The 11,993-nt window shown below is 42.6% G+C and overlaps 1 long non-coding RNA gene across 1 annotated transcript in view; it reads left to right on the forward strand.

Moving 5' to 3' along the window:
- The first annotated feature begins 7,734 nt into the window (after positions 1–7,734).
- LOC138065645 (uncharacterized) overlaps positions 7,735–11,993 on the forward strand; it is a 38,330-nt gene continuing 34,071 nt past the window's right edge. The window contains exon 1 of the long non-coding RNA XR_011138740.1: positions 7,735–8,114. This is a non-coding gene — a long non-coding RNA (uncharacterized lncRNA). The remainder of the gene's footprint in view (positions 8,115–11,993) is intronic.

Consider the following 11,993-nt stretch of genomic DNA (forward strand, 5'->3'; position numbering starts at 1 on the left):
TAACAATCTGCCTTCTGCTGAAGACCTGTTAACATGCATCTCTGTGGCAGACATTGACAGTTCTTTGGCCAGTTGTTTTTGGTAGGTTCATTTTAAAGTGCTCCACTCTGTAGCCCAAGTTTTCAAGCTAATCTGTCTTTGAAACTTTCTTCCTCCAGTTACTGAAACTTGGAAATATAACTTGGCTGGAGATTTCCCATTTCATTGTTCACTTGTTCCCATTAGTGCGTATGGTGGCTAGGACTTCTAGGGTTGTCATGGTGGTAATGTTTGATCTCTTCGTTACCTCCCAGTGGCTATTAATAATTTGTCAGTGTACTTCTGTGCATCTCTTCACAATTTATTGGGATAGCAGTATCCTGTGAGCATGCAGTTATCTGTAACCTTTGTACCTGTAGATCCAGAATAAAGCTCACCAGTTGGATAACTGCTAAGCTGCAGCCTTTTGTGCTGCTGTAAGGATGTTGTCTGTACAGGCTAGGAGGTGTAACAGTCTTTTTGATGTTAATGTTCAGGCTTTGGAAGTATGGACCTTCCACCTGTGTGGTCTGGCAGATATGAGCCTTGGAATTGTTTAAGTGAATAAAATAGTGAGCTTTTGAAGGGGTTTTCAGCAGAGCTTTTCAGATGTTAGACAGCCAAGATGCAAGTTGTGTCAATAGTTCTGGTTTAGAAGTTGCTACCAAGAAATACATTTTTAATTAGAGGTATATTTCAGAGTTGCCTGAACGGTCATCTTGAGGAAGTTGCTGAACTGCTGAAGTTGCTATCTGGGGACTACTGTTACTGACTGTTTAAGGTTTGTGGCTGGGATTTAAGGAAAACATGACACTTCTCCCTTTAGGTTTGTGAAACAGTGTTTTCTCAGAAGGCTTCCATGGAGCAGGTGTTCTTCATGTCCTCTCCTCGAGTCATTCATTAGGACCAGATTGCCCACAGAGGTGAGGATGGTAATTCTTTTTGTGCACGGTGAGATCTGTTGCTGTCATCCTCTGACTTGCACAACGATGAGGTGGTGAGGTTATATAGCACAGGTGATTTTGGGTTGGGGGGGGTCTCTCTCTCTCAGCTCTTAATGGTAATTGACTCACCCGGCTGCTTATTCAATTCCAGATAAGTAATAAGTTTTGTATGCATTTACAATCAGTCCAATTATGTTGGCAACCAGCCTCTTTTGTCTGAGAATCCAGAAGGTGTGCAAAACAGGTGAAGGCTTTGCCAGATCCATGAAACCTACCCCAGGGCTTTGTGCTGCTTTTTGGCATGTTGAATTACAAATTAAAGTATTTGTCAGTTTTTGGAGCAGCTGGATGCAGTTATGAAGCCTTATTGCTTGTTAATAGGGCTCTCACCCAAAGAAGTAACCAGTCAGATACAAAACTAAATGCAATTTAGCTTTATTGATAGTAGCTGACCAAAGTAGAAGGGAGAAAGGTACAGAATTCAGGGGAAAACACTCAGGCGTGGACACGTACATGAATTCCTGCTGGAAGCTTGTAGGATTGTCAGGCCAAGTCCTCAGGGACAGCTGCACATACGTACCCCAGCCATTGTCAGCAAATTGTTCTCACACTGGGTTCCCAACTGGTGTGTTCAAACTCCACTTTTTCTGCTCTGACTTACTCCAGCTTTAGCTTTTGACTTCCTGTACCCTTTTGGGCTGAGGGCTACTTGGTCTGGGACTTTCTAGGGATGGAGTTTGGAGTAATCTCACTCGTAGTGTGTCTGGTGTGAGGTCATTCAGGGGGAATCCAGGTGTCTGTCAGGCACGGATCCTCTTCTTGGCAGTACATGGATGTGGCTGATCGAAGATTTGAAGAAGTGGGGCCATGTAACAGGATGTCTGAGGTGCAGCTGGGCCAGCTGCTGAAATGAACTTAAACAATGCAGATGTAAATCCTTCTAAGTGTAACAGAGGAAACCAAACAGTATTTGCCATCTATTCTCTTTGGCAGATAATTTACTGCAAGAAACAAGTAATTATTATTTAATTATTCTGTTTATAGGTGGATCCAGAGCTGAAAAAGTCAGGGAAGACTAGATTGGCACAGAGAGAATTTCTCTTACATGCTATTCTGATTTGGAAATGGGCTGTTATGGACCATACTAACAACTTAGGTTGGGGACGTACATCTGGACTGCTTATATCTAAGTTGTTACGTGGATAACGTGGGAAAATACTACTCTGATTTCTGTTTCTTCTTCATTCTGTTGTGTGGCAGCAAAAATCTGGTCCTGAGAATCCAGCCTCTAAGCTGGGCTTAAGAAATGTGACAACCCATTTGTGATCTGTATGTTGTGCCTTTGCGTGGGCTCTCCTGTGTTCCTCCTGTCCTATTCTTTGGCCGAGGCTTCAACCTTCATTGAAGGTGCCATGTCTTACCCGTACCTTCTGCTGCCAGACTTTCCTCCTCAGCCAGTGGGGCTTGTGTTTTACCTTTATAGTGAAGGGACTTTGTCCCTAGGTTGAGCAGCGAGGTAGCATATACTAGAGAAGCAGCTGAGTTCAGCCATCCTTCTGCCTATGTATTTGGTTTGGGAGCCCTTCTCCTTGTTATCAGTTCTCCTCACTCTCTCTTGAGAAAGGTAATTGTGGGGAATGGGAATGCTGGGACATATTACCAGGCTTTGTACTTGGTGTGACCACTCTGCCACTGTGTGTGTGTGGCGTTTTTTGCCACTTACCTGACTTTGTCACACAGCTTCCCGGAAGCTGTGGGTCTGAGTCAGTAGAGTGCTGTGCAACCAATACACACCGTACTGGCTTTCATTGTAGCCTGACTAGCCCATGTAGGTATGTGTTTAAGTCTTGAAAAGTTGAATTAATAGTTGCAAAGAATTCAAGAGGCATTCTACAGAACCCATAAATGGGAGGGTCAGTAGAGGGTGCGCCAGGAAAGCATGTTGTAATGTCCAAAGCAGGCTAAAAGGAAATTGTATCATTCAGGCCACGTGAGTGCTGCCTTAAAATGTGAGTTGTCTGTCTGATGTGGAGGATAATAGAATTTTTTTCCCATCAAACAAATGTATTTTACCCACTAAAGCGTACTTCAAATACAGTAGATTAAGTATGGACAGAGATGAGTAGAGCGAGCTTATGTTTGAATGTAAAATCACACTCAAGTATAGACTAATCAAAAAGTCATAAGTGTGGAAAGACAGTTTGCAGGGAGCTAACCGCTGTTCACTCTAAGAATCAGCCATACAGTATGGGCAGAATAAGGTTTGTCCCAGGGAAGATTTTTCTCTGCACCTGGAGGATTTTGATAGTCATGGCAACAAAGGCTTTCTATGAAATCCAGCTGTAAAAACTGAAATTGCGTTTATCAGTTCTGTTCCATCTGACTACTTTGGAGGTTTTTTTACTAGTATTAACTTCCCTAGATAACTTCTGAATCTTAGCTCAGCGCTTTGGAAGCGCTTACTGAGAATCTACGAACTTTATTTTCTTGAATATATTAGTTCAGTGCCCTCTGATACTTCATGCTAGAGCCAGGGGCACCTGTATTTGAAATACTTTCCCACTTGATGCTTTTGTGTTGTATTGCAGTCTGTGAAATAGTTCGTGTGAGGCTTATTAAACAATGAACCCGCTGATTCTTTTGTTACTCTGAGCACTTGCACTTTGGCAGGACCACAACTTCATGCCGAGCGTGAAAAGTACCCTCTTATCCCAAAAGAAGACAATTGAATCGTGGTCTGTTTAAGCAATCTTATTAGGGTGTAGAAAAATGAGAAGTTTCAGGCTCTGACTTGTTGCTCAAGAAATCCTAATATCCTTAATTATTTCATCTGTTTCCCAGAAAAACAACTAACTATGGCTTTGGAATCCCCACACTGGAATCACCTTCAAGAATATTCTAATTTGTGAGTTGCTGGAGAATCTACAGAAATCTGCAGAGATCCTTGGATATAGAGGGTGACATCTAGGGTTCATCTAGACTGTGGCACTGCTGTCTTGCTGTTGTGTTGGAAAAGCGCATGGTGCCTGGCCGCAGCGATGTGTTAGGAAGGTATGGTGAGATTTGGGGCAGTCCGAGATCCCTCTGGAGGACTGTGAACAAGCTGTAGCATGGCTGCACCTCTGATGTGGTTATATGCAAAGTGTATGTTAGTGCACACAGGTCACAGCCCCATCTCCTTCCTTCCTTCCTTCAGAGGGAGCAGACAAATGTGCTCCTGATGGAGGCCCAGGTAGCTGCTCTGGGGAGCTGGTAGGCACTTTGCAGTGACCACAAAGAGACACCCAAGGAGTTTGGGATTAGTTCAGCTGAAGAGGAAAATATATTTTCTTAGGACAATCTGATCCCTAAATAGTAATGTAAACTTCTAAACTGGAGCTAAAGTGGTGTGCAGAATCACCTGTGCTCTTGGTTCACTGAGTCAGCGCAGTCTGGGGTGTGGCTCAGGCATTGACAGTGGCAGTATCATAAGCAGTAACGTAGCATCTGCCTTAGGAAAGCAACAAGGAATTTCCTTATCATGATGGCATTTTTCTTGGACTCGTCCTTCTGAGCAGTATCTAGTGACAGAGCAGTCCAAGTGTGGAGCAAAAAAGTCACTTTAAGTGCTAACAGAAAGATGACGATACACAAAGACTTCCCATAAACTTGAAAATACTAAGCAAAAATCTATATATGCTTCCAGATTGTATTAGTATTCACTATTACCTGATTCTGACTACTGAGCAATTCTTCTTTACGTAAGTTTGTGTGTCTCAGTGCCCTCCCACACAGTGTGACTCAGGAGTTCTCTGACTCTTTCTCTGACCGCATCACTTTTGCCTACAGTGTGGCCTGTACTGTTCCCATACAGCAGCCTCTTCAGGGTTCTCTTCTATTTCTTTGCATGTGACATACACTCATTTGTTTAAGCCCAGGCATTACTGACAAATCCTACAATGAAAGGCAGCATATGTAATATGAATAAGAGGAAATATTTCTGCACAGTACCCTGATGGGGCTGTAGGGCTTGTTGTCTTACAGTAAAAAATGTAGCAGAGTTAAAGGAGCACGGGATGTCTCTCAATTCCCTGAGCTAGAATGGTTAAGCCTCTTCTGGAGCCTAAAGACCTATTCTTCATGGAATAAATCTTAAGTCAGTTATTCTGTAAGTCTCACTAGAGTTTGTCTTTTTCTGAAGTGTTTCTTGGCCACGGGTCATAGCTCCAGATCAGCCACTTTTCTGATTTAGTGTAACAATTTTCCACAACCACAGTACTTATTGTATAATGAATATTGTGATGCTTTCTCAGAACTACCTCGTAATGCCATGCAGAAATAAAAGGTGCCCTGCACCCTACAGAAACTTTTGGAATGAATGCACTGGTAGATTTGAGTTTACTGTGATTGATTTTTGACCTCCATGTTCTGTAGTCTGCCATTGTGGCAGTTTAGGCTCTGGTCTGTACTTTTATATTGCATCGTTTCACTGATGGATTAATTGTTCTGCATATTCTAACTTGTAATGATGCCAAGTTGTGTATCCTAGATAAACAGCCAGCTGAAAATGACTTCTCTGTCTGCGGAACGGCAGCACAAGCTCAGATTACACCAACAAAAAATTCTATTTATAGAAAATTGCAGTAATCGCTCTTAACAGAGAGACATGGAGCTCCTGGAGTGAGTCCGGGGAAGGGGTACTAAGATGATGAAGGGACTGGAGCATCTCTCATATGAGGAAGGGCTGAGAGAGGTGGGACTGTTCAGCCTGGAGAAGAGAAGACTGATCAATGTGTATAAGTAACTGAAGGGAGGTTGTCGAGAGGATGGGGCCAGACTCTTCTCAGTGGTGCCCAGCGACGGGACAAGAGGCAGCGGGCACAAACTGAAGCACAGGAAGTTCCATCTGAACGTGATGGAAAAACTTCTTTACTGTGAGGGTGACTGAGTCCTGGCACGGGTTGCCCAGAGAGGCTGTGGAGTCCCCTTCCCTGGGGATATTCAAAAGCCGCCTGGACAGGGTCCTGGGCAATGTGCCTCTAGGTGACTCTGCTGGAGCAGGCGGTTGGACTAGATGATCTCCAGAGGTCCTTTCCAACCTCAACCATTCAGTGATTCTGTGAACGTATACACCTCATTGGTGTATTCTTTGTTGTGGCTGTTTTCTTTCTTAAAATGCACTGCAGGCAAGCTAGAGGCTAGCTGTTAGATAGGCTTGGCCAACTTCTGCAGTGCTGTTTATCAGTTATCTCCTGCTTTCCGTGCCTTCAGCGGATTTGATGCTGCCCAAGTTGAATAGTAAGACTATATTAAGTGAACAATTACAATTTTGCGCCTTTACATTTTTAAGTCTCATGAAACAACTTCCTAAGCAGCAGATTGGTGAATGACAGCTTTTCGTGACTATTTCCTATGGGGGAACATCTGAAGTACTCACCAAGATGTGCTATGATGTGTGGAGCAGATTAGATACATTACAAATAATAAAAGAATATGATTACTAGGGACTGCTTAAGTGGGTTCAGAATCCTTATGTCCAGGCTGAAGTTTGGTAGAGTGTCAAGTGAAGCATTTTCATAACTCTAATTGCTGGCTGTTCTTAGTTTAGTGGTTAGTATCCAGATAAAACAGGTCAAACATGTTATGTAATTATGTTGCTAATGTTGATTCTAAACTTGATTGTTTTTGTGAAATCCTTTGGATATTCAACAAAGCAAAGATAATTTCTTATATTGTCATGCGTCATTTGTCAGAATTGTGAGTATGTTCACCTGACTTCTTGTGACTGTTCAAATGATACTTTTGCTTCTGTTTTTTGGGGCAATTTGCATGATAACCTGATCCTGACCTTTCTTACATGCGAAAAAGGAACTTGCTTTGTAAGCTGTATATTTTCAGTAGCCTTTCTCTGACATTATACTGATATTTTTCAATTGTGAGGATACTGTCCTGATTCCCATACCTGTAGGCAGAAAATGTAGCATTGTGACTACATATGCTTTGTCACTAAGGTTAAGTTTTATTAATAGGTAAAATAACCTGGAGATTTCCTATTTTTGGCTTTGTTTTTTCTTCTAGTTTTGGACAGTTGTTTCAGGTTTTAGTGTTGTTGTTCCTTCATTGCCTGGGCAATATTCAACAGTATTTAATTTCATAAAAATCACAAAATGGTTGAGGTTGGCAGGCACCTCTGGAGATCATCTGGTCCAACACCATGTTCAAAGTGGGGTCAGCTGGAGCAGGGTGCTCAGGGCACTGTCCAGATTGGCTTTGAATATCTCCAAAGACAGAGACTTCACAGCCTCTCTAACCTCTGTTCCTTGCCTCAGATAAAGGTTGTGTTAGCTACTGATGGGATGGGCTGCACAAAGACTTCTCCCTTGAACTTGCTTGTCTGCTCTATGGTTTGGGGAGCTTGGGCTCAGGCCATGGAAATGCCGAGGCGTAGGGTTAGGGTTGGGGTGAACTAGCTCTCCAGTTGGAGCAGGATTGCAAAGGGGCTGCCAAAGAAAGGGCTAGGATGCCAAAAGGTCTCTCCCCTGAGAACTTTTTTGTTTGGGTCATTGCTGCAATCTGAGGCTCCGATTCATCTCCTGCATTAGGGTTCTTCATCCTTTCCAACTTGGATGTTAACACTCCGTGATGACTTGAGTATTCTAGGATGTGTTTTGGGAGAAGGATCAGGAAACAGATGGGCTCTGGATTGGTTGTGCAAGGACGGTGTGTTGCAGTGTGGTATATACCTCAGAACTGGAACTTCTGTTTTTTGACAGGAGGAGGAGGCTAGGGGAAGGTAAGGCTGTGGCTGTTTTTTCTGCACTGTTGAAAAGGAAAGTGGCCTTCTGGAGTAGTTCTTACTCCACTAGGGCTGTTTCTAGTGTTATCTTGCCCCCACTCCTTCCCATTATTTTATTTGCAGGGCTTTACATCACTAGTGAGCCTGAAGAGGCTGTGTTAGGTACTGCCTGGGGACCCTCCTGTGCAAGCTGTTTCCAACCAAGTACAATGTCAGACAGGTCTTTTTTTCGATGTTCAGTTTTATCTCATCATACTTCCTCTAGAGAGGGGGAATGAAAAAATCATTACAGGAAACTTTATAACTCCCTTTATTGTTTTTGAAGTCTTCTGTGAAGAGCCCATATATATTTTGTGACTGAAGGCACAATGTTCTGAGTAAGTATTTTTTTTCTCCTGTGTTACATCCCTGTTCTGTGTGTTCTAAGCCATGTGACTTGGAAAGGTGAAGGTGTTAGAATGGCAGAAAATGCAGTGACAGGGCCCGCTAAGAAGCTATTTGACTAAATTTGATTATCTCTTGGACAAAATGCTGAGAAACGGTCCGTCTGCTTTTATCTCTTAACCAGCGGGGCGCTTGTGTTAACAGAGCCACTGCTTCAGCAAACAGTGGCAAGGCAGGTAATCTACTTCACTCTAAAGGATGAGCTTTTCAGCTCATGTTTTAGCTGTCAAGGGCTTTGAATGTTAAAAGATGGATGAAGTACTATCCGTGAGTCTATGCTCGTTCTGTCACCTGTACGGGAAGGTGCACCATCTCCACAGCCTCCAAATGTACCTTTGCGGAAGCAGGTGCTCTACTTCCATTTCAGAAAGATGCTTGGTATTTGGTAGTATGTTTTTCTGCAAATAGCATTGGATATGTTACTTCCTTAAAGTCATCTTAAGAGTATTGTATATATTTCAGAAGGGATTGGCACCTTTTTATTTTAAAAAGCTCAATATTTTCATAGCATAGTTAGAAGATTAAAGTCTGGTGAAAGTGGCATTGTATTAAAATAAATTTGTGTGTGTATACGTATGTATATAATAAATTGGGGTGACACCTAGTGGTGGGTATATGTATAATATAGTAATACGTTGTATGGATTCTTTGGTCCTGTGCATCCTCTAAATTGAATGAAAGCTTCCTGGATCTATGCTCCTCTCAAGAGGCCAGAGAACACCTGGATTTGGTTGAAAGAAGGCCTGTCCCTTGAATTTCCTGCCTCCCTCCTTTCCTGAAATGCCTCTCTTCCTTCCCATCTTTCCCTCCCATCCCTTTTAAAGATGTTGTGCTTTGCTATATACCACTAGGTCTATATGTTAATAGGCGGATAACAGACTGCTGTATTACTTCAAGGACCAAATAATTTTCCTGCTCTTTCCAACTGGTTATCTGATGATACATTCTGTTTCTGTAAATCAGAAACTGAAGATGTTCAGTATGTTTTCTGCAAGTATCCACCTGACTAAATGCCTGTTAGAGGTGAACTTTTCACTTGATAAAACCTTGAAGGAAGAATTAGTTAAACAATTTGCAAGTAGGACTCGTGGCTCCTTTTTTAAGGAGTTGCAATGTAAAGTTTACATTCCCACATGCTGGCTTCAAGGGTATCATGGAGAAGGCTGCTGATCTCATAGTGACCTAAGACCATGAGGGAAAATTGGCTTTTGGTAGCAGAGTGGTTGACCTTAATCACTGCTCTCCAACAACTAAACTCTACCCAATTCGAGGACCTGTAGCATTGTTGCTTACTCAGAGGAGGAACAGCCTGGCAAGAAGGAGCGCTTGGGCTTTCTGCCTTTGGGGGCCTAAGCGTGGGTCCTGCTGTGGCTGAATGGATAAACTCGGGGAGCTAGAGTGCCGATGTGCCAGGTTTGTTCGGTCAGCAGCAAGCAGCAGCTAAGAGAAGGGAGGTTAAAGGCCAACGAATCCAGAGGCAGCAGCTAAACTGTGGGGATGTGGCACGTTGCCATGATGTACTGGCAAAGGGAGTAGGCTTCAACTGGATTCCTTAGGGCTGAGAATTCAACAGCAATGTGATAAATGCTAATCTGATTGCCGAGGGAGAACGATTAGTTGAAAGAGAACAACCTTTTTGTCTTTGCCATTGGCATGTGAGAGGGCACAGTGTCCGATACTGATTCTCAGGTGATTGTCCATGTGGGAGGACAAGTTCCTCCAATACTGAGCCAAGTGAATTGTTGGTTTCTTCCTTAGGTTGGGTGGCAGGAGTTGGTAATGAACTCGGAATCCCCTCTGCGAGTTCAGCAGTTCTGTGCAGGGTGCTCCATCAGCAGGGAGAAGGCACACTTGTAACCCGTGCCTGTATCACAGCATGCCTGAATGGCGCTAGTTATGAACCTACTCCCACACTGTTAGGACAGACTGCTCGAAGTGTCTTCATGTAACCGCCAGTTACCTGGGGAGGGGTTGGCAAAACGCAATTCAGGAAATAAAGAAACACCGCTGGATCACCCATGGCTGTAGAAAGGCTAAGGCAGAGGACATCTGTTCTCTCTGAGTGAGGCCAGATATTGAGATGACAGGGACTGGCTGAGAATGCAGCACTGTTCTGTGGGTAGAACAAGTCTAATGTCAGTGATGCCGAAAAGGGCCTCGAATCTCAAGTCAGTTGCTTTATTTTATGGGAGGGTTTAGGACTCGCATAACAATTGGAAGACACGCTGCATTCCCTCTCTATCATTCTGTTACCATGTCTGTGATCTACTTGGGCATGGAAGTTCACAAACATTGCTCAAATACATTTATGAATTGTATGGCAGATGTTTATGTACTGAATATCTTCAAAGTGAGTAACTACTGTGGTTGAAATTTGGTTAGTGAATGGCCTTGTTTTCTTCCTGTCCATAAAAGCTCTCTGAAGTATGTCAAACCGTCTTTAACAGACCAAGAGTTTTTGGTTGCTAACCCTTATTTGTATATTGAAGATTACTGGTGTGATTGTGGTACGCTTCTGTGACCTATTTCTAGGAAAATCTTGAATTCTGAATTCAAAGTTTAATCTTGAATTTTGACTCAGAATTCATTTCCAGTTTGTCTAGGCATATGGTAAATAGCAATGCAAGGAAAGCTTTCAGGGAAAGGTGGATATCTTTTGATCGGTATTTTTCAAGTGGTTGAACAGAGGTCTGGTGACTTTTGCCATCTTTCTTTTCACCTATATGACATGCTAGCACCTCAGCTCCTTCGTGTGAAGTAAGAATAGGCTGTGCTTAGAATTGTAAAGACTTTGATCCCTAATCTGATGGAGCTGCACAAGATGAAAGACTGGGGGCCTGATTGTATGGTGGGCCCACACTGAAGGGGGTGCATGAAAACATGAGCCAAATAGAATCTACACTTTCAAAAAGGCTGAAATGTATGGACCATCGATATAGCTGGAAACATGGACAGCTGGTTTACTTCATATGACTGACTTCATAATGGTTGGTCTAAGGGAAGATATTTCTTCTCCTTATGCTACTTGTCTTCCTCTAGTTGGTGAGCATAGCTCCCAACAGCTGTATGTCTACAGCTAGAGGACAGCGCTGTCTCTTATCTGGGTAGCGTTGCTCATTTTGGGGTTATTTCACAAGGCATTTTCTTAACATCTGGAGCCAATACTGTACAACACCAGTGGGTTTATAGGGACAGGTAAGGCTATTTTGCCTGTCTAGAGCTTTGTCTTTTACTTGAATTTTTACAGGTCCCTTTACTTGTTTGGTAATTTCTATCTGTCCTCAGCTTTTATAAAGGGTAGAAATAAAGACAGGGACGCAAAAGAGTGTAAATCCCTGAAGCAGAATTTGAGAATGCAGCACCAAGATAAGACATAATCCGACAGCATAATTTCTCTCCTCTCTGTATCTGCCTGTTCATTCGTTGGTGAATTTATTTACATTGTATTTAGTAAGGAAAGAGGTCCTTACCTCTTACATGGGCTGTTATTCACATGGATTCAGCATTTACGCTAGATATATTTTGTCTGGCACTTGACAGATAAAATTTGGGTTTGCAAACTATTATGAAATAAAAATTTTTCACTTTCTACAGATATTTTTATGGATACTAGATCTACTTTTTCAGTCCTTCCAGGGAATGCATTGGTACCCAATGCATGTTCTTGCAGTCCTCATAAACTGAAGGCTTTTTGTTTATAAGAAAACATTTAGTTTTCATTATTAAAAACTTTTCTGAGAAGCACTCACCAGATCTGAGTGGCTAAAATGACTGACAAATAGGTAATGTGGGTTCCTGTGTCTTTCTAAGCA

Source organism: Struthio camelus, chromosome 1 (assembly GCF_040807025.1).
Source record: "Struthio camelus isolate bStrCam1 chromosome 1, bStrCam1.hap1, whole genome shotgun sequence".
NCBI classification, from domain to species: domain Eukaryota; kingdom Metazoa; phylum Chordata; class Aves; order Struthioniformes; family Struthionidae; genus Struthio; species Struthio camelus.